This window comes from Anolis carolinensis, chromosome 2 (assembly GCF_035594765.1).
Source record: "Anolis carolinensis isolate JA03-04 chromosome 2, rAnoCar3.1.pri, whole genome shotgun sequence".
Classification (NCBI taxonomy): domain Eukaryota; kingdom Metazoa; phylum Chordata; class Lepidosauria; order Squamata; family Dactyloidae; genus Anolis; species Anolis carolinensis.
Genome location: NC_085842.1, coordinates 74008994 through 74032906, shown reverse-complemented (window position 1 = coordinate 74032906; position 23913 = coordinate 74008994). Strand labels below are relative to the sequence as shown.

Below are 23913 nucleotides of genomic sequence, written 5' to 3'. Positions count from 1 at the left end.
CAGCAAACAAATATTCATCTAAAAAGTACAACACTGGCTCTCCTGCTTTTTTCAAGCATGTGTGTGCTTCCAAGTCACCTGTAACTTAAGCATACAGCAGTGAATATTATTTTCAGCACTGAGTGTGAAAGTCCCTCTTCTACACATACAAACAAACAAGTGTTGCACAAGTTATTACCCTTATAACGAAATGCAATTCATCAGCTTCCATATAAATCTTCCATATCTACTGCATTACTGTAACTACAATATGACAATTAAGAACCACAAGGCAGGTAACAATATTGGACTAGTGGAGTGAAATTTAGTTTGGTGAGCCATAGATTGTAGGCACTGGAAAGAGAAATACCTTACTTATTTTTCAGCAAAAGAACAATATGAAGAATAGAAGCTGAATGTTTGGCAAGGAATCTCAAATTTTCTCTGTATCTACTTCTTGAACAATGTTTCCTATGGACATGGCTTGGGGGAGTGAGGATTTTTTCCACCCATCTAAATAAACACCTTTACATCAGGAAGGATCTGGATCATAGTAAATCACATAGAATAAGGAATCTTAACACATTTCTCAAGAGCTATTCAATCTACTAGAAGGACAGATTCATTTTCCTTAGTTACAAATACAATACTGGGGTGATTCAATGTTTGATGTTCATAACATGGCAGAAAACCAAGATGGGATTAATAAGCTCAAGGTTAAAAATCATCTGTCAAAAAAAGCAATAGCTCTCCTACATTCAATTGCCAAATTCATAGCCAGGGTCAGGAATCAAAACAATAACACAAGCTAAATAAACCATGCTATTTAAGCAGCTTCAGCACTTAAGACTGCTGGCAAAGCTTGAGTTCATTTACTAAAATCCAATGCTAAAGATGAAAACTTTCTTTATTATAGGAAAATACATATCATAAATCAGTAGTGTGCAGAAACAGAGAGAGCCATTTCAGGTTCCTTCTACCCTGTGTTGGCTGCATGCCTACCACTTTCCAAAAAAGAGATGTCACATTACGCCAATGTAATATTCTTTAAATAATCCAGATTTGCTAAGCAAATTTCAAGATGTTAGCTCTCTTCCCAAATGTATGAAGTAAAAAAACCACCTGATATGGATGTCACCCCAAACCTTTATTGTTATTACCACTATTTCAATGTACAATGTACATTTACCAATCCTGCCTGCTCTGGTGTTCTGTTTGGCGGGCATGCTTCCAAACACAAAGTTTGCTAGGTCTTACTTTCGGGGGAGGCCTTAATTTAGCAATTCAGCAAAACCTCAACTAGGTCTTATTTTCAGGGGATGCCTTATTTTCTATATGTACAATAGTCAAGCTTCTACTACAATAAAAATAAGGGGAAAATACAGCACTATCTATAACCTTGGGAATCAATTACTGTCACAAATATTTCTAAGCAAAAAAAATCAAAAATAATATTTAAGTTCTCTGTAATAGCTAGACACTGGCTATAGTCTTTAAGGAATACATGAGGCTAATGTAAAAAGATCAGCAGCCAGTTTTTAGAGTAGAAATAATTTACTATTCATCATCATCTAAAACTTACAACATTTTTAACAGTCAGAAAATCTGACTTCATGTAAAGTCATCCCATGGATTACTTCGATCAAATGTGAAAGATGAAGGCCTTAATCTAACTATTAGTACCAAACAGAATTATACCAACTGAACAGAAAATTTGATACATAAAAATCCAACAATTAAGTCGGTTTACTCTATTTAAGAATGATAACTGGACTGAAGTTTCAGTATTTATTAATAAAACCAGGATCTCTCTGGCTGAGCATTTTAAAGGCTCCTTCTCTAAATTACAAGCTCCAGAATTCTGCAAGAGACAACCGCAGGATTTCAGATGGGATGTACACTTTTTGCCTACACTTTCAGCTCTAGTGTGATGCTAGCTGAAGTCTGCTTTTGTTTGGAATAATCTTTCCCAACCCCGCACCCATCAGTTATGTTAAGGCTACAGCTCTTATCATCCCCAACCAGTAAGACCAAGGACAAGCTAGTTTTAGAAAGAATGTATCCTTACTTATGTCACATTACTTATTGTTGAGTTAACAAACAAAAACACAATAAAGTCAGCAGAAATGATAGAACTATTATGGAATACTTAAATCTCTTCATTAAAATTTCCAGGGCAGAATGGCAAAATTAATTATCCAGAAAATACCTGTGCAAACAAATTCATTTGCAGTTGATAGCAGAAACATATGGGAGTCTGTCAACATATAACAGAGAGATATAGTGGCATCACAACAGAGAAGGCCTCTGCATGAGGATCAAATGAATGTCACTAGGCTGTGGGAGACTAAGAGCCAACGCCCCCAGCAATAATGGAAAAACCAGGATAATGCATACAAGAGAAAGGAATTTTTCAAACAACCTGCTGCAAGTTATTCGGGAGCTTATAAACCAAAGACAATACCTTAAACACTGCACATGAATTATGCATGTTCAACAGCAGCATTCTGTCACCATCACATTCTACACTAGCCCAAAAGGTAACTTCATTTAAAATACATCACTATAGCTGAAGCTTAAGGTTACCAATATCTAAATCACTGGGAAAAGGCAGCCCTTGCCCGAGGCCACCATGGCCTCTAGTGACAAAAATGAATCCGAGGTCATTCCCCAAATTACTCCTATGATCACAGGGGGAGAGGGATATAACCCCTCCAAATCTGGTATGTAAACTCATTGTTCCAGGAACCCCCCTCCACTCGCTGACTGCCTCTCTTTCAAGGAAAGGGTTAGATTTTGTTATAGAAAGCAACACTCTTCCCTCCCAACCCCATCCCGGTTCTTTGTTTTTTAATTTTTTTTAACTCCAATGAAAATAAATACAGCCAACAACACTGCAGTAGTATCTACCTGAAGTTATTGAAATTCCCAATATAGCTAAACTAATAATTACCATTGTAATAGAGAAAAGCCAGCACTTGTCCATCATTACTTTGCAATACAGTCAGCCCTTCGCATTGACAAATTCAATCATCCACAGTTTGAAATTATTCCTCCAAAAAAAGAATTCAAAAAAGCAATGCTATTATAAGGAATGCTATTTTTCTACACCATTGTATATAATGGGATGAGTATATATGGGTGTTGGTATCCTTTGGGGGGTGGGGAATAAAACACCAGTGGATACAAAGGGCCCACTGTATTATATGTGAACAAGACTGCACTTTTCGGAACTTTACCTCAGATGTTTGCTAGCTATGAGATATGTGCATGATGTTGTACATCTCATGCTTGTGCTAAAAACAGAAATATATAACTACCTCACACAGACACTGAGAGTTGCTCTGTCTAATCCAGTATTCTCTGTTTTGGCTCACATGTACCAAAGCCTCTGCAGAAATCTTTTAAAGCCCTGCTACCAAAGATCCTTTTGGTAGAGGCCACAGTGGTTGGGCTTAAACGTTTTATATATGCAGCCATGGGTTTTCCCTTCAAAATATAGCACATTCAAACACATCTGTTTAACTAGCATTACACCTTCTTTTATATTTCAAACAGGGATTTCAATAAGTCTGTGAGTAGATGGATAGCTCCTAACAATACCAATCAATAAGTAATAAGTACTGATATCCTGACATTTCTTCATTAATAGATATTGCATTGCATGAAAAGAAAAAAGGCCTTGGCAGAGAAAGTTTGTTTTGTGTAAGTAATATTGCACTTCATTATCACTTTCGAGCTACAACATCACACATGCTTGTTAACATAAGCACAACTTTCACACTGATTTTTAAATCAAACTTGTTTATATCAAAGGCTAGATTTGCATTACCTAACTAACCATCTTACACAAACCAAGACCTGTTCACTCAACAGAAAACCTGAGGAACTTCACACAAAGCTTACTTGTCTTTTACTTTGACCAAAGAGTTTGTTGTTCTATCCAGAGGTTTTCTCTCACATGCAGAAATTCACCTTCACTTTCGCAAAGGCTGGTGTCAATATACTGTGGCATGGGTACTAAATCCACACTTCTTAGAATCATAGAGTTAGAAGAGACCTCGTGGGCCATCCAGTCCAACCCCATCAAGAAGCAGGAAAATCGCATTCAAAGTACCCCCGATAAATGGCCATCCAGCCTCTGCCTAAAGGCATCCAAAGAAGAAACCTCCACCGCACTCTGGGGCAGAGTTCCACTGCCAAACAGCTCACACAGTGAGGAAGTTTTTCCTAATGTTCAGGTGGAAACTCTTTTCCTATAGTTTAAAGTCATTGTTCCGTGTCCTAGTCTCCAGGGCAGCAGAAAACAAGCTTGCTCCCTCCTCCCTATGACTTCTCCTCATATATTTTATACATGGCAATCATGTCTCCATACATGGAAATCATGTCTCCTTCTTAATGATTCTAATTTCCAGGCTGAGGCAGGAGGTGCATGTTGAGCATCCCATACCCCCAATTTCAAAACCAAAAAGTGCTCCAAATCCAAAACTGTCCTCACAAGTGGCAGATACAGGGTGCATTTACACTGTGGATTGGATGCAGTTTGGCACCACTTTAACTCTTATGGCTCAATGCTTTGGGATCACAGGAGTTCTAGTTTTACAAGGTATTTAGCCTCTCTGAAAATGAGCGCTGAATTACAACTCCCATGCCTCCATAGCATTTGCTAGACAGTCCAAGTGATGAAAAAGTGCATTCAGTCTACAGTGTAGATGAGTTCATTGTGTCACCTTTGTTTTCTGCTGCTAAAAAACCCTTTGTTTAGTGCACAAAATGATTTCAAATACTGTATATAAAATCAACTTCAGGTTATGTGAAGCATAAATGAATTTTGTGTTGACCCTTGGATCCTATCTCCAAGATAGTGTAGAGCAGGCATGGGCCAACCTGGGCCCTCCAGTTGTTTTGGACTCCAACTCCGGCAATTCCTAACAGCCAGTCTCAGGCCCTTTTCTTTTCCCCCTCAGGCGCTTAAGGAAGGGGCTGAGGCTGGCTGTTAGGAATTGTGGGAGTTGGAGTCCAAAACACCTGGAAGCCCAATTTGGCCCACGCCTGGTGTACGGTGTGCAGCCCCAACATGCCAATAAACAAATGAAGGAAGCGCCTCCTCTGCCGAAATTTATAAGAGACGGGGAAATTACTAAGAAGCCTGAAGGAAGATTAAGCAGGCGAGAAGGGGGAAAGGCCCGGCCAAAGAAGAGAAGCGAAAGGAAGGGGCTCCCGTGGAGAAGAGAAGCGGAGAGCACCCCAGGCCTCCTTCCCTTCCCTTGGCCCGCCCGAGGCCCACCCTAACCCGTCTCCCTGCCTCCTTACCTGCCCTCCTCAGAGCGCGGCGCCTTCTCCTTCCAAAATGGCGGCGCAACTAACAGCGAGACATTTATTCCCGGCCCGTCACCAGAGGCCCTCGCGCCCCTGGGAGGAGCGCCGCGCGCGAGACCCCGCCCCCTTTCGTGTCCCCGCCCCCTTCTGGCCCTCCCGCCGCCGCCATTAGGAGCGGAGCAAAGCGCGTGCCCGCTCGCTCGCCCGCCCGCCCTCCTTCCCAAGGCGCCCCGCAGCCTCTTCGGCCTTGTCTAGACTAGGATTAAGGTGGCCAGATGTCCCTTCTCGTGTGTTGGCAGGGATTCCGATTCCTTCTCCTCCTCGCTGCACTTAATAGCACCTGAAAGAGAGGCGCTTACGGTAATCCCCCCCTCTTGGGAAAGAAGGGGGAATTGGAAGGACATAACGTGTTGAAAATAATTAGAAAACGAAGGAGAGGAGCTGCAGGACTTAAAAATGGAGGCCTTTTTAAGTCGGCCTGCAAGAGCAATTTAAGAATCGAGAGAACAGGTTGCTGTGACTTTTCCGGGCAGTATGGCTATGTTCCAGAAGCATTCTCTCCTGACGTTTCGCCCACATCTATGACAGACATCCTCAGAGGTTGTGAGGTATATTGGAAACTAACCAATATATATACAGTAGGTAAAGGTTTCCCCTGACATTATGTCTAGTCGTGTCCGACTCTGGGGGTTGGTGCTCATCTCTATTTCTAAGCCGAATAGCCGGCGTTGTCCATAGACACCTCCAAGGTCATGTGGCCGGCATGACTGCATGGAAGCATGCCCGCCAAACAGAACACCAGAGCATGCAGGATCGGTAAATGTATGTACCATAGATGGTTGTACATGGAAATAATTGTAGTAACAAGAAATTCTTGATAGGATTCACAGTTTGTCTAGTTATGTTGGTTTGTGATGACAACTACTGTACAGTATATAATAAATGTTCATTTTTTTTGTTCAACAATAAATGTGAATTCTTCTTCATGGAAAAATAAGACATCCCCTGAAAATAAGACCTAGAGCATCTTTGGGAGCAAAAAATAATATAAGACACTGTCATATTTTCGGGGAAACACTGTATTGATTTACTCACATTTCCATGTTTTCAAACTTCTAAGTTGGCAGAAGCTGCGGGTAATAGCACAAACACACTCCGCTCCCTGGATTCAAGCCAACAACTTTTCTGTCAGCAAGTTCAGTAGCTCTGCAGTTTAACCTGCTGCGCCAGTGGGGGCTCCCATATAAACAGTAGAGTCTCGCTTATCCAACGTAAATGGGCTGGCAGAACATTGGATAAGCAAAAATGTTGGATAATAAGGAGGGATTAAGGAAATGTCTATTAAATGTCAATTTATGTTATGATTTTACAAATTAAGCACGAAAACATGTTTTATATCAAATCAACAGAAAAAGCAGTTCAATACATGGTAAAGTTATGTAGTAATTACTGTATTTAGCAGCAAAATATCGCAGTGTATTGATAACATTGACTACAAAACCATTGACTACTAACAAATTGACTGCAAATAAAGATAGAATTGCATAAAATAAACTTACAGTAACAACATTGTTCGAAGTTAAATCCTTAAAAAGGTCAGTCCTTGCTGCCTAGAGAAACATGTGTGGATCCGGGCAGGAGGCAGGCTGTGTGGGATAATCCAGACCATTGGATAAGTGAAGGTTGGACAAGTGAGACTATAAATCTGTTGAAGGTCCAGGGTGAGAGATGGGACTCTTGTCTGAATGCTGCAATTAATCACTTTGATTAAATACTTTGGAAGCTCCGATCTTGTGCCCTGTGAAAAATAAACTAGGAGGGTCTAAACTGGTGAAAAAGGCATTTGGCCCTTTGACTATTTCTGAACTGATTTGCTTTGAAATAGTTTATTAATTCTGAAATTAAAAAAAATGTTGGTTGTATACAGATGACTTGAAACCCTGATTGCACAGCATCACCAGTCTACAGAAAAGCTTGCACACATAGGAGCTCTGTTCAGTATTGAATGTGAGAAGTTGCATATAAAGTCAGCAAACCAGATTCTAGTTTTGATCCTGGCAACTCTAAATGGACAAAACACATTGATGTCCCTTGCATTTTCAGGATTATCACTCATGGACTCCTCTCTACTTGCCATACATGAAGAGCTATTTCAGGCTTTACTATGGCTTCCTAGTAGATGAATTGTCCTAAGGAATATTATCTCCGTACCTTTGGATACCATCCCTTAAGACTTTTCAGGCTTCACTATTATGGTGTTTTACTTTAATAATTGTAACAACATTTTTAGGGAATCCTGGTATTTGCATTTTAGGGGAGGCTGTTGAGATTTCTCAACAGAGCCATAAAGCTCTAGTGCTTCACCAAATTACAAACCTTATGATTCCATAAGTTATTGCTATGACAGTTAAGATTAAATATTGTATTGGTTAGAGCAGAGCTTTCCTAACATTTCATATCAGTGACAAAGGTTGTACTGGCAAAGCAGAGGTTAAATCTTCCCCTTTAAGACATAGGAACACATACATAAATTGCAATCACACATTGTATGGGGACGCAACATGCCTCATGAAAAACTTTATTTTTAAATATTTTATTTGTAAGATAACATACATTTCCAAGATTTTTGTCATTTCTTGTTACATTCATATGACACACCAACACACTGCATCTGACACACTAACGTGTCTCAACATACAGTTTGGAAAGCTCTGGGTTAGGGTCACAAAATCACCGCAAATGAGGGGAAATCAGGATTATATAAATACCCTACCAACATGCAGGGTGCAGAATCTGCTACTAAAATAATCTGTCTGTTGGGGGTGGGGTTCAGGATGTCAGGCCAGGTGATGCTGCCAACCTCCATTTCCCTAGTGAGCCACATCACAGCTGTGTGTGTTCTCAACAATTCTCCACATCTCAGTGGATCCCTTTCCCACCACCACTACCCCACTCCATCCCATCCAACACATGGCTATTTGCAAACTCACATGGTATGCACTCTTATCAGGGAATAATAATAATAATAACTTTATTTTTATACCCCGCCCCATCTCCCCGAAGGGACTCGGGGCGGCTTACATGGGGCCAGGCCCGATAAAACAAACAAAACAGTAACAAAGCAATAAAACAATTATCCCAGTAAAAAACATCAACATCAATAAAAACAATCATTAAAATCAACAAGCAGGATACAGTGTTAAAAACAGGAGACTAATTCGTAGATCCCAGGCGAAATGCAGAGTGATACGAAATGGGAAAAGGAAATTTCACAGTTGGACAATAAAGTGCGGTATAAAATGGCAAGACAACAACAATGGGACTATTATGGAATGGACAGATAGATCAATCCAGCAACAACTAAACATCGAAGGCCTTTTGAAACAGCCAGGTTTTTAAGCTCTTCCGGAAGGAGAGGAGGGTAGGGGCCTGCCTGATCTCTCTAGGTAGAGAGTTCCAAAGCCGGGGGGCCACGACGGAGAAGGCCCTCTCTCTCGTCCCCACCAACCGCGACTGTGAGGGTGGTGGGAGCGAGAGAAGGGCCTCCCCCGACGAGCGAAGAGAACGTGTGGGTTCATAGAGGGAGATGCGGTCTCTAAGGTAGGTGGGTCCCAAACCGTTTAGGGCTTTGTAGGTGATAACCTGCACCTTGAATTGGGCCCGGAAAGTAAATGGCAGCCAGTGAAGCTCCTTAAACAGAGGCGTTGAATGCGCCCTGTAATTCGCTCCGGTTAGAAGCCTGGCTGCCGAACGCTGTACTAGTTGTAATTTCCGGGCCGTCTTCAAAGGCAGCCCCACGTAGAGTGCATTGCAATAGTCCAGTCTAGAGGTAACTAAGGCATGGACCACCCTGGTCAGATCAGACTTCTCGAGGTACGGTCGCAGCTGGCGCACAAGTTTTAGTTGTGCAAAGGCCCTCCCGGCCACGGACGACACCTGAGCCTCAAGTGTCAACCCCGAATCCAGGAGGACCCCCAAGCTGCGGACCTGCGCCTTCAGGGGGAGTGCGACCCCGTCAAGCACAGGTTGCCACCCAATACCCCGATCAGACGTACGACTGACCTGGAGGACCTGTCTTGTCGGGATTAAGTCTCAGTTTGTTCACCCTCATCCAGGCCAACACTGCGGCCAGACACTGGTCCAGAATCCGAGGGCTTCCTTGGATTTAGGTGGAAAAGAGTAGTAGAGTTGGGTGTCATCCGCGTAGACATGGCACCGCACTCCAAAACTCCGGATGACCTCTCCCAGCGGTTTCATGTAGATGTTAAAAAGCATGGGGGACAAAATAGAACCTTGCGGGACCCCACAGGTCAATGGCCAGGGGTCCGAGCAGGTGTCCCCCAGCTTCACCAACTGGGAATAGGGACATTTTGTTCTGCTCCCTTTTGGGCTGGTTTTGCAGTACTGAAGAAAGATACCACTATCACCACCTCGGCTGGGAATGAATCAGACTGGTCTTTCCTCCACTTACTTGCCTTGCAAATCTCCTTTAGTGTCGTCGTTCTCCTCTTCCTTCTTGAGAGAAGGACAAGAATACTGCAGGAGATTTGTTCTTATTATTTGCTACAAATCCGTGAATATTATCGAATCCGCGGAAGTAAAACCTATGAATGTTGAGGGTCGACTGTACTATGAAAGGGCCCTGGGGTGTCCTTCTGGACCGTCTGTCTGGGTTTGGCTGAGGAGGTCCTTCCTAGTCCTACTTGGAAGAACATTCTCAAACAGTGCTAGGAGAGAGGGTTCAACTCCACTCCATGCATAGTAGTTCACCTGTGATGCACCACAACAAGGTTCCACCTTTGTACATCTCCATGAAAGTCATCCAGGGCCATAGGACTGAAAGGACATTAATCTAAGGATATTTCCACCTGTATAGTATTTGTGGTTTTAGCATGGTTGTGTGATACTTTTATTTGCTCTTTAAACCAGAAAAACACCCTGTGCTTTATCTGACCTTTGAGAACTAGCCACTTCAATTGCACTAAACAAAAGGCTGTTTGTGGGAATAAGCTGCATCTTCAGTACCACTGAATGAGTGGACAACATTAACTAGTGTCTGGGTATTGCATCAGCAAATGACTTAGGCTGCTGAAAAGGTGGATGAAGTGCTGTTCTTACTCACAAAAATGTTTTTTTTTAAATTTCATTAAGCATCCTAGTAAAATAAAAGGCAGCTAGGTTACAAGTTTCCCACACATTTAACAAGGAAATAGAGAATTTTAAATTGACATCCTTGATAATGAACATAGTCAGAAAGCATTATACAGTCCATAGGTGTCTAATAATTTTATTTATGTGTTGCTTAACACATTTTAATTTGATGGCTAGCTTACTTATATAACCTTCTTAAAACAAAACATGTTTTGTTTTTTGCTGAGAGCCATTGAACTATGACCCTGGAGATCAGGGTTTGAATCCCCACTCAGCCATGGAAACCCACTGGTTGACTTTGAGAAAGTCACATTCTCTCAGATGAAGGCCAAAGTAAGCCCTCTGAACAAATATTGCCAACAAAAACCTGCCATTAGGTTCACTTTAGACTTGCCATAAACTGGAAACCCATTTTTCTTAGCTATGTCTCTTAACTGTTGTAAGCACCTTGCGTCGCAAAGCAGTAAAAAGGTAGGATGATAACAATGGTGAGGGTAATATTAATAATAAAACAACAAAGGGTAATTTTTTATAAAATCTTAATCCCTGAAAATTAATTGTTAGGTCACTTCTACCATGAATAAATTAAAAGCAAGACAAAAGAGTTTTGCACAAGAAGAAGCCAAGAATTGGCAAAAAGAAGATATAGTGACTACATGGGGGAAATAGTCAATATTTAAGAAAGTCCAATACAGGTATATGCCTTGTAACTGTGAAATGCATTTACCAAAATGCCTGTAATTGGCAAGAAGCTTTTTTTTTCCTTTGGTGCTGCAAGGAAAAGTAATCTGTTTTAAAATATTTTATTTTTGTATTATTTTAAATATTTCTACCTGCTTTGTGTTGCCTCAGGGGCCTTGGTGGGCTGGGAGGTGTTCCAGAAATAACTTTAAATAAATACATATCCATGATTAGTATTCCTACACTAGGAAGAAGATGATATGTCTAATCTTCAATTTTAAAGGTGTTTCTCTAAGAGAAATGCAAATGATAGTCATGGCTAGACTCACAAGGATTCCTCCAGGACTGTTGATGGGTGGTTTTATTTTGGCTCTCACTGGTAATTTATTTACATTTGTTAGTTAAATTTATATGTTGGCAGATAACAACAAAAGGAGGCCTGTTGCTGGCTTTTGCAAGATGTGAATTGGCCAACAAGGTGTAAACTGTCCTTAATAGCCAGGAGACTGGGAGACACTGGATGAGCCCGCCATGAAAGAAATCTGGTCTGGTTTGGTTTTTGACATCCTTTTCAGCTGTATTGGTGAGAAATTCCGGAGAGCTCACATTATATTATAGGTATCATTTTAGAAATGTAGCACCTTTGCATATGTTTCTTAAAAATTACATAGTTACATGGGGCACATTGTCACATACCTCAAGAGCAGACTCTTTTTTCATCTGCTAGTACATATGTACCAAAAATGACACCATCCACACACAAGAGAGAAGGGGGAAAGTATCTGTAGACTCCAAGAAAACTTCAGGAATTGCAGAATTAGCATCTCCCTCTCAAAAAGATCCTGCAGGAGTAATGGAGGAGAATCCTAAACAGTTCACTAAAGAAGAGCATTCTCAATGGACACAAGGATGTTCTTTTTTTCTTTCTTTTTTTCTTTCTTTCTTTCTTTCTTTCTTTCTTTCTTTCTTTCTTTCTTTCTTTTTTTTTTTTTGAGAAAAAACACTGAAAACTATGGTAGTTGTGTGGGAATGGCCGATTCATTAGAATGATGAAATTTTCACATGGCAATGTTTTTGGTAAAAGTCCCATTTTGGTGATTTCAAGAACAGGGACAAGTTGCAATTACAATCCTTTCTTCTTCTTTTTCGCAGCAGAGGGAAAGTGAGCTTCATGTATGTCCTGTGGACTTCTGTACCACTAAAGAAGTGTGCAAACAGTTAAACCTGATTCTTCTTTTTACAAAAGCTAGTCTAAATCCTTTGAATCTTTGTGACTCAGTAAACTTTTCTTTATGGCTCTTACAGTTAATATATCTGCTCTAGATGGAACAAACAATTGGATGCAGTCTCCAAGTTTGCTCTTGCATTTAAATAAACAATCTTTAAACTCTGTTCATTCATTCACATATTTACATAAATTATAATTTAGTGTGAAGACAGTATTCTTCTAAGATTCAGAGCTTACGTAATTGCAATTGTGTTTAGTTGGATTTAACCAGAGTTTAGCAACAACAAGCTGAGTGTCCTGGGATGTGTTGCTGAGGACACTCAACTTGTTGCAAAAGACACGAAGTGGGTTCTGAATTATCTTGTGCGGAGAGAAGTTGAAATTATTACTTTTTGTGAACATGGTATAATCTAGGTGTTGTCGAAGGGTTTCATGGATGGAATCACTGGGTTGCTGTGAGTTTTCCGGGCTGTATGGCCATGCCCCAGAAGCATTTGTGGGTGAAATGTCTGGAGAGAATGCTTCTGGAACATGGCTATATAGCCTGGAAAACTCACAGCAGCCCATGGTATGATCTGCTATAATCTGAACAGTCATTCCAGTTATATTTATACCACAAAACATAGCAGATCATAGCAGGCCTATAATGTAATAATGAAATCCAGTGTGTGGGATATTTAGAGTAAAAGCCTTGCATATGGGAAAACCAGTCTCCCATGAGCCATGAAGCTCACCTATTAGCCCCTCTCTTTCTCACAGCCTAAGCTACTTGTTTATAGACTTGTTATGAGGATAGTGGAAAACAGGAGATTCATGTATGGTATACTTTGGCTCATTGTGGAAATTGCATAATGTAAGTAATAAAATGTATGTACTCTTAAGAAAACAACAATAATAGGAATATATGTGACTAATATGAAATCCTACTAAACTACAGAACATTCAGTTTTGTAGACCTTTAGAATGAAAGCCACCCCAGGGCTAAAAAAATCACAGAAACATAAAATTGCCAGCTTTGCTCTCTTAGTACCTCTCCAATTTTTAAAAAAAGTTATTATATCCTTTAGTTGGTATATCCTGAAGTATGAATGGCTTCAAACCAAGTGAGCCAAAGAAGCATAGGGTAAACCATGCTAGACCAGAAAAACATATCTATTATGCAGAGCTATACAGACTAAACAAGGATAAAACCACACACATTAATCTGGTGGCGCAGCAGACTAAACCGCTGAGCTTCTGAACTTGCTGACCGGGGATCAGGGTGAGCCTCCACTGTTAGCCCCAGCTTTTGCCAACCTAGCAGTTCAAAAATGCAAATGTGAGTAGATCAATAGGTACCTCTCTGGTGGGAAGGTAATGGTGCTCTATGCAGTCATGCCGGCCACATGACCTTGGAGGTGTCTACAGACAACGCTAGGTCTTCCGCTTAGAAATGGAGATGAGCACCAACCCCCAGAGTCGGACACAACTAGATTTGAAAACCTTTCCCTTTATCTATTAATTAAAAGGAGGGAGAGAATAGCCAATCAAAATATAGGTCAATCATATGCTCAGACTACAGTTACTGATGCACTAGGGTTTCACAAAAACCAGCCTTTCTTGACAATATGCCCTTTCAAAGCACATCAGGGATATTCTGGTTTGTAATTATGAAAATCAGCTTGGCCAAAGAGGTTGGAATGTGGGTGCGGATATATTTGCTATGTTTTATTTTATTTGCCAGATTGTGAGCCGCCCTGAGTCCCTTCGGGTGAGAAGGGAGGCATAGAAATGATGGAAATAAATAAATAAATAAATACTATATCTTTAAGACCTCACTACCTGCCCCAGTGCTAATTCAATGCTACACCAGTGGAGAGATGAGGTAGGGTAATCCTTCCACAGAGAATCCCTTCTGTCATCCCTATGTCACTATTAGCAAGCCATCAACAGCAAAATGATGGCCACCTTCTAGTTTTATATCACCAGAGTACTATGGCATAGTTATATGAATGGAACCAACCATTTTTGTGGGAGTAGATCTGTTAAGTTGACCTTTCTGCAGCATATGTAGTATGATTTTTCTCACTATCATCCTCTAGTTATCAATCTCAAACAGATCAGGACATTTTTATATTCATGAGGTACATGCAGGGCCTGTGTCACATTTTGATCATCAGGATTATTGTATTAACAAAGGTTACAAATTACTTACTATGGGAAGAGATGCAGATTTTCTTCATCAATAGATAACAAACTTCTTACAGGCTATAACTAGCATCATTCTGAAATACTCAAAAATTGTCTACATGAGTGGTTGAGGTAGTGACATCTTTGCTTTCTGATGGTTCAACACACACAAACTTTGTTTCATGCGCAAAAGTATTTAAAATATCATATACAATTACCTTCAGGCTATATGTATCCAATAAATGTGAAGCATAAATGAATTTTGTGTTTAGACCTGGGTACCATCTCTTGAGATAGCTCATTATGTACATATATGTAAATACAGATATTTCCAAATCTGCAATTCAAAGCACTTTTGGTTTCAAGATAAGGGATGTTTAACCTATATATGTACAGTAATTTATTCCTTTAAATTATATACATACTATGCTGTACTTTGTTTCGTTCACCCTGGATGAGAAAATACTGCAGATTTTTATTTTTAAAATCAGTTTACAGATATTATTATTATTATTGGCAAATATATCTATGTAAAGCCTAGTGAATGCAAATAATGTTCCTAAGATACTGGTAGCCAGCAATTGCTGAACTTGCATCAGATTCCCAAAGTACTGTAACAGCATTGATTTTTGCAACATTCCAGGCCACTTCCATTCCAACAAGTTAAAATTTTTGTCTGTCTCTTCCTACATATAAAATGTCTAACACTGTTCCTTTCACATGGAATCCCACCCATGTCAGTCCCATCCTCTAACTCTGGTAAACTGTATCCCTCCAAATGTTGTTGAAACCTAGTTGTCTAAATATACCTATGGTGAAAAATCCTAGAAGCTGTAGTTCAGAGCCATCTGGGGGAAGGCACACTTTCTTCACCCCTGTTCCACCTGAATAACTTTACAAAATATACGGTATTTGAGCCAAGCCCCAAGTTCCATTGCAGAAATAACAACCAATTATTCTTGATATCTAGCAATCACTCAGGTTCAAAGGAAATAGTTGATCAGCTACAGTAGATCTTTAGAATAGGGTCATAAATTGAGTCCCAAATGTAAAATGAGAAAACTTGAGCCTGCTATCCTCTGTCTTTGGAAAGTGGCAAGAACCAAACACAACTGACAGATATATGAAACAGCAATCATTCATGCCATAGTTAACCTGAAGACTATCACGGAGCATGTGCAATTAGGAACAACAATTCTGTGTGATATAGTGATTATCCCAAGAAAATATGCATTAATTTTATCTTAGAGTCACAAAACTTTACAAGCTATACATCCAACTTCCTAATATTTTAGACTCAGTCCACGGATTTCTTGTGTTATCTGAAGCTAATGAGAACTGCAGTGCCAAATATTTGTTTGATGGCATCTGTTCCAAGATACTGTATAGAATTGCAATTCATTCTATAATCCATTACACACCTGCATGGCAGACAGTCTGTTTGAATCTTCTGGGTCTTACCTCTTAATAAGCATTAATAGGATCAAGATGCAGATCAAGTAAATGTGTTCTGTTCCATCAGCATATGGTAAGTATAACACCTCTAAAATCCCAAATGTTAGACTAGGATTACAATTTGTATACTTAGGTTGCTGAATTTAAAATTTTTGTTATATATTGTCCTAATTCATGTCTGTATGTGGCATTCTAATAAACCTGCTCTGGTATAAGGCAACAGATTCAACATCTTGAGAACTCTGAAGCTGTTGTGGGGGAACATTATTTACGAAAGATAATATAAATTCTATGCAAGGATTTTTATCACTACCAAAGTATTATTTCAGCCCTTGCCTGTGCAAGGCCTCCCAAACTGTGTTAGAGTTCCCATGGACTTGTGCCAAGCTGCTCCATGAAGCTCCAGCCTGCCACATCAGCTCATCTCTCCGTCTGGCTCACAGCCATCCGAGTGTTTCGCTTGCAGCTCTCTCAGATCTTCCCCTCCACAGTATTGACTTTTCTCTCTCAGTATGAAGTTCATCTGCTCCAGAGAGTCTACTTCTGTTATTGTGCCTTTTTCTTTGCTCTATGAATATCTGCCTAGAATAAGTTTTTAATCACTACCTTCAATCACAATTTTGTTAGTTTTGTGTTATCCATTCTCTACGTAAGATAGCTCTCATAAGACTCTCTGGATCAGTACTAGCAATGGGGGTTGGGGTTGGAACACTTTATGGTTTACATTTCAAATATTTTCCTTGCTGAAAATGTCCACTACTTTGCCTCATGGGTGTTTATATAACTAGATTCTTCCAGGAAGGCTGGGCTGTTTGTAATCCTATTAACTGATAGACTGTGCCACAACATTGTGTTTTTCCTTGTTCTAAAAAGCACATGATACAGATAGGTCACCATCATCCAGTACTTGTACTCTCTATCTTATTTGATCTTGTATTAATTAGTATCTTTGAGAATTTATTTTTCCCACTTAAATTGATAAATGAAATGCACCTTTTGAGCTTGTGCCCAGTATTTTTACATACTGGCATTCTGACCCAGTCGGAGTTAATGCTTCATCTATTGTACGCATCCACCTCAACAGAATTTATATATACAAACACGCAAAGAACTTGCACAGAGTTCTGAGAAACAGAGAGCTGCTTCATAGTAAAGCTTGATGTAGTCCAAGAAAAAATGTTTCCAAGCTCTGCCAAAGATATGCATCTAAGATTAATCTCATGTTCCTCTGTAATTCTTCCCTCTGCAAGTGTACAAAGACACACACACAAACATACAATGGGCTTCCTCGCCCAAGGTCCCTGACGTTGTTTTATCTTAACTCTTCTTGGAGGGTCTATTACAGTTTTCTTATGGAAAGATCTTTATGAGAGTGCCTGAAAGATTCTCTTGAATATATAGTAGCACAGTAGTTCATGCTCATAGCTCGGGGGCTTTTTCCTTAACTTTAAACTAGGGCGCCATTCCTTGGCGCTGCAGCAATTAAGGGTAATTAAATTTAGAAATCAGGCTCCCTTTCCCCCTGCAAACCACCCTGTTTACCTGGAAGGCCTTTGGAACCCATATACATCTGCAAAGTATACAAAGTATTTGGACAGGAAAATACTGATCATTCTCCTTCACACTCAGCAATTTCTCTGCCCCACTGTACACAGTGGCAAGACATAAGGCTGGTGTTATTTCATACTGCCAAGTCCCTGTGTCTGTCCAACTGTGTCTGTTCCAGAGGGCACAATTTTCAAAGATCACATGTGTGTGGTCCAACAAACACATGCACAACTTTCACGCAGTGTACGTGCAAGACTTGTGACAACCAGCATGGTATAGTGGTTGAAGTGTTGACAAGGGCTCTGGGAGACCAGGGTTCAAATCCCAGCTCTGCCACAGAAATTTACAGGGCGACTCCCACAGCCTAGTAGGAAAGGGCAATGACAAACCCCCTCTGAATAAATGTTGCTAACAAAATGACATGATAGGATCTTCCTCAGTCAGAAAGGACTTAAAGGCACATAATAACAAATTCAAGTATTCTCACAGCAAACCTTTATGGTGGGAAAAAGCAAGAAGCTCCTACGGCACCATTAAAGGCTGTTTGTCATTGCGTTCTGACCATACCTGTTCAACTTGTATAATTTTCTACACAAACATGGTTAAGCACATGTGAGAAGTACTAAGATTGTAGCTTCGGTTCGCTGTTGAAGGAGATGACAGATAAGTCTGAAGCAATTTGTAAGCTGTCTGTTTATTTCATACCCTCCAACAATTTATAGATGAAAATTGGGACACAAATGGCTGAATGACATCAGTGTGAAGTAAAATAAAAGTTGCTCTAGGTGCTTTTATGTGGCTAGCTCAGGCTCCATCTACACTGCCATATAATCCAGATTATCAACGCAGATAATCCACATTATCTTCTTTAAACTGGATTAAATGAGTGGGGATAAAAAACAGATCACATTGATGCCTGATGACCCTTCCCAAACAAAGATATATGACATGACAATTATATAATAGGAACCAGATCTGGAAGCACTGTCTGATCTAACTGCAACCACCTTCCACATTCTTCTTTTGGCCCAAACACTTCTATTATGCCCCATTCAGATCTCCATCATGTACCATAGACACAGGAGCAGGAAACCTCTAGTCCCAGTCCTCATCTGGTCAACCGATGATAGAGTTCCTAGAGAGGATTTACACCTGTGATGACTCATGGGCCTTGTAGTCCTGTTCCTAGTACTATTGTGGCAGACGAAGAGGAAAACATGGGATTTCCGCCGTTTCAGCCAGAATCGGAGCCTCTCCACCTGGAGGATGTTTGTCCTCAAGAATGTAGCCAAACAGGCCTTGGGCAGAATCCCCCCCCCCGTTTTCCCGGAGGGACAATTATAATAGAGATAGGGGAGCCAGGGAGGCAAATCGCCGGAGCCTGAGAATCGCTGCCAAACAATTAGCTGATTAGGTCTGCTTCCCTTGGGAAATTCTAAGGAGTCATGCATCTGGACAGAGTTGGGTTTCGCTTCTCGTTCTCTAGGGAAAGTGTTCTGTCGGCGGGAAAACGAGACCCAATATAGGTGCTGCTCGCAAGGGGAACTTTGCGGAGTCAATTGTTCAGCTTGAGGAGAGAGATCGTGTGTGGACTTCGTAACCCCAATTCCTTGTTTCCCGGATCAAGTTTCCAGCCTTGCCTTGTTTTCACGGACTTCCTTGGACTCTATTCATGTATCGTGTTTGCCTCGTTCCAAGCCTTTGATCTAGCCAAGAATCAAGTTATTGTCTAGCCTAGTTGTCAAGTTACATTGGACCTTAAAGACTCTGTCATTCCCCACACTATTGCTCGGCAAAGTGTGTGTTTCGGTCAAGTGGATTATAACTTTGGACTCTAATATCTTATATTGGACAATACATTTCTGGACTATATTTGACCTCATCTGGAAGGTCTGCTTCTGAACTTTATTCTTCACTTGTTTTTATTGACTTTATATATTTCTATAATAAAGATATTAGATAGATTTTGGCCTCTGTGTAAGGTTATTGGTGCTCTGCAGCCTGGGTCCTGACAACACCTAATATTCGCACAGTAGAAGGGGTCATAGCATCACATCCCCCAAATTGGGCCTAATTCAAACTGCTGGTTATTATCTATATAGCCCTAGAAGATAATTCACGTCCAGAATATTTGGCTGATCATATATCCTTGTATTAGGTGGCCTGGGCTCAGATCCACAGGAGAGGTTGGTCTCTTATTCCCCTCACCATCATATTTTTATCAAAGTGTGAATTACTTTAATACTATAAATAGTCTTATGCTATATTAATGTTCACATTTGGTATGTTTTAATCATATTGGTTCTTTTAAATAGTGAACCATTTGAGTCCACATTCTGGAAGGTGGGATGAGAAAGTATATATAAGGGTAGCATATAGTATATATATATATATATATATATATATATATATATATATATATATATATATGGAAATAAATAAATAAAGGAAGGAAGTAGCAGCAGCAGCTGTTCCCCTCTGATTCCAAGGAGGACAGAAGAGTGTCCATTTTCCTACCCCACACAAAAATAGTTCCTAACCTGTGACCTGAACCCTTTTTGGCCAGCTTAATGCCCTTGGCAATATAGCACCAGATTATTTAATTAACAAAAATGAGAGGCCTGGGTTAAGATTATAAAAGTCATCTCCTATCCTAGTTTCAAAATCACAGAGGTGAGAGTAACACCAAAGGTTGTCTCCAGTATAAACATTAGAACACTGGAACATTAGCGCTGAAATTAAATTTGATAGTTTGATTTGTTAGAAATTGGCAGAGTAATTCACTACCATAGAGTCCTTTCGAGGAGAGAGAGCAGTCTAGAAATAAAGTCTTATTATTATCTTTTGGTCCACAAATCCAACTCTTGTGCTTTGACCTGGGCTCAGAAAGTTTCCTCTCTCCTTCCTGCAGCTCTCCTTCCCAAAGAAATCACACATATTAACCTGCATAACAACAAAGACATCGAATACATTTCCTAGAGTTCCAAGATTTCTTCTCCTAAAACATTAGGCTTTCTTATTTTCTTGAATGTGACCAATGGAGACCTACCTCAGTGAATTATTGCAACGTAATTCACTAAATTATACTCTCAACTTCAACATTAATTGAATAATCTAGTGAATTGAAATAACTAGTGATTAATAACTAAAGAGTTAATTAGTTAAAGACAATGCCAATCTACATTCTTTAAAAAACAGGAGTAGTCTTAGAAATGTGAGAACAAGCTCTGTGCAAATGAAAATTGATTTAAATATTAAGTGACCCAGGTTAGTAGCACAATATTCCAGAAACATGCTATGCTCTTCTGCAGCACACAGACCTTAGGCAGTATACCAACAGCAACAAATTAATATTCCTGGTGACCTTTCATACATTTGTGTAATGTGGAACAGCTGCATATAAGCCCTCACCAAAAATATGTATTTGGATTAGTTGTGGGAAAGTCATTGCAGATGAATGATAGCCTATTTTTAAACATAAATGGCTGTAAATTATGTAAACTAAATTTAAGTAGGCTCAGTTGAGAAATAAAAGATTGATACATTGTAGTCCAAGGTGGATGGGTTCCATGCATGGTGGCATCTTAGTGGGAGGCTTGTAATTACCTAACGCAGCATCAAGTGGCCATAATGGAGGGGGAAGAGGTGTCACACGGGAGCTTGCTGAAGTTCAACCTTGGGGCTTACCTACAGCGTAACCACAGATGAAACAACCCACTTCTTCATAGAACTATGCAGAGATTACACAAAACAAAGAATTACCAATTGATCCTCCCCTGTGCAACCAGTGGCCTTTCCTTCTGAAAACAGGAAAACTGGTATGTCTACTGCAGACAGTGAATACTTGGTGATCTAGATGCCACCAGGCTTCATTAGCATAGTGGACAGTGGTTAGAGATGCTCAAAGGATATTATCCAATATCTGGCAAACTCCAAATTGCCTATTCCTGGTCTGTAGGTATGATCTTTTCCTCTTTGTGTCTCCTACTACCAGCAGTTTCTTCTCAGGTTACAAGAGTTCTTCTCAATTGCCATGGCCTATGTTTATCCCCAACCCATAGTCTTCATCTCCTTCACTTTCTCTTCTGCCTACTATTAAATCATGCTTTGTATTGACTGAGACAGACTTTACATTTTGAACATTGTTGGTCTAACATTGTGAGTCATTCTGCCACTGCTTGATCCTCTGACCTTGATTCTGGTATTACATCCGTACTTGCTGACCTTGCATCCCAATATGGATTAAGCTCAGTTACAGGTAATCTTGCTCCTGCCCTAGTTGCCTGTGCACTCCTTCACCCATAGAAAGTGCAAAGCAGCAGGTGTTGGAATTCACCTGGTAATATTGAAATATGGCACTTCATCCCACTACCCCAAAATATTGTAATCACCATGTAGGCAGCACTCTCAAACATCAGCCCCCTGATGCCTAAAGCAGAGCACCAAACATTGACCCCATATTCCTACCTTAGACAGTATTTTAAAACATTGTACTGCACCATTCAGACATTAAAATCTCTGCCTTTATTGATCTCCTAAATCCTGCTGCCTGGTAGGGCTTCCCCTATACCATAAATGGTATGGTAAATACGATGGTAATATGTGACCCACAAACAGACATCATTTCAGTCATAACATGTATTTTCCTTCTGTCTGCATTGCTGATGTGGAGTAAATTCCTTTCACCACACCCTTCTTTCTTATGTACACCAAAGATATTTAGTTGTTGGGTGAACTGCTATTTGAGAGGCCAAATGAAAATGTACCCAGAAAGAAAGAAAAATGAAATTGTAGCAGAACTAATGTATCAGAATAAAGAGATGACAGTGGAAATGTAGAAACATGTTTTCAGCAAAGTCCATCTAATTGCCCTACAAATCCACCCTCAAGCTGTTTTATTCTGAGATGTGTTACAAGGCTTATGTATTACTCTCTTTTTTGGCACAGTTCTGGTATGCCAGAGGCCTGGAATCTAGTCTAGCTGTGATGTAATCACTCTGGTAGCTTATAAATAACACGAGGTAGGAGTACATTGTATTCTATTGTCGTTGTCTCAGGTTTTTTTTTATGACTTAGTGTACAAAGCAAAGATCCTTGATCATGAAGAAACTGTGTCTTTTCAGAGATCTTCTAACAGGATAATGTTTTGAAAACAGCTTGTAGGTGTCTGGCCAACCTAACCTCTCCAGAAAGACATCAAGGGCCAGACATTGCAAGCTTAATAGAAAAGAAATGCTAACCGATTATGAAAGCACACATTCAAATGTCCTTTATTTTTTAAAAAGTAAGTAGACATAATTTCTCTTGAGCAATAGGGATAGGTTACTGTTTAATAACACCACTGTATTAATATTAATTATGACCACTGTGCAGGGCCGGTCGGAAATAAATTTAAATATTAAGCGGGGGTGCTGAAAAGCGCCCCCCGCCGGCCCCGCCTCCTGCGCCCTGGCCCCGCCTCCCACCCAGCGTGCCCTGGCCCCGCCTCCCACGCTGCGTGGGAGGCGGGGCCAGGGCACGCTGGGTGGGAGGCGGGGCCAGGGTTGGCCCCACCTCCCATGCTATTTGCCCTGGCCCCGCCTCCCATGCAGCGTGGGAGGCGCGGCCAGGGTTGGAAAGAGGGAGGCTTCACCGCCCGGGGAGGGGAGGAGGGGATCCCTCCTCCCCTTCCCGGGCGGCGAAAGAAGGAGGCTTCGCCGCCCGGGGAGGAGAGGAGGGGATCCCTCCTCCCCTTCCCGGGCGGCGAAAGAAGGAGGCTTCGCCGCCCGGGGACGGGAGGAGGGGATCCCTCCTCCCCTTCCCGGGCGGCGAAAGAAGGAGGCTTCGCCGCCCGGGGAGGAGAGGAGGGGATCCCTCCTCCCCTTCCCGGGCGGCGAAAGAAGGAGGCTTCGCCGCCCGGGGACGGGAGGAGGGGATCCCTCCTCCCCTTCCCGGGCGGCGAAAGAAGGAGGCTTCGCCGCCCGGGGAGGAGAGGAGGGGATCCCTCCTCCCCTTCCCGGGCGGCGAAAGAAGGAGGCTTCGCCGCCCGGGGACGGGAGGAGGGGATCCCTCCTCCCCTTCCCGGGCGGCGAAAGAAGGAGGCTTCGCCGCCCGGGGAGGAGAGGAGGGGATCCCTCCTCCCCTTCCCGGGCGGCGAAAGAAGGAGGCTTCGCCGCCCGGGGACGGGAGGAGGGGATCCCTCCTCCCCTTCCCGGGCGGCGAAAGAAGGAGGCTTCGCCGCCCGGGGAGGAGAGGAGGGGATCCCTCCTCCCCTTCCCGGGCGGCGAAAGAAGGAGGCTTCGCCGCCCGGGGACGGGAGGAGGGGATCCCTCCTCCCCTTCCCGGGCGGCGAAAGAAGGAGGCTTCGCCGCCCGGGGAGGAGAGGAGGGGATCCCTCCCCCCCT

General features: G+C 41.5%; 1 protein-coding gene across 12 annotated transcripts in view; it reads right to left on the bottom strand.

Moving 5' to 3' along the window:
* Positions 1-23913, bottom strand: part of raf1 (Raf-1 proto-oncogene, serine/threonine kinase) — a 118919-nt gene that overhangs the window by 50800 nt on the left and 44206 nt on the right. For 8 of the 12 annotated variants that reach the window (XM_016991610.2, XM_016991616.2, XM_008105218.3 and 5 more), the window contains exon 1: positions 5293-5426. The exons of 1 other annotated variant lie outside the window; for it this stretch is intronic. The gene's annotated coding sequence lies outside the window, so the exon portion shown is untranslated. Of the gene's footprint in view, positions 1-5292; positions 5427-23913 lie in introns of those variants that run through there. 3 more of the 12 variants (XM_016991612.2, XM_016991615.2, XM_016991611.2) reach the window with 2 other exon arrangements.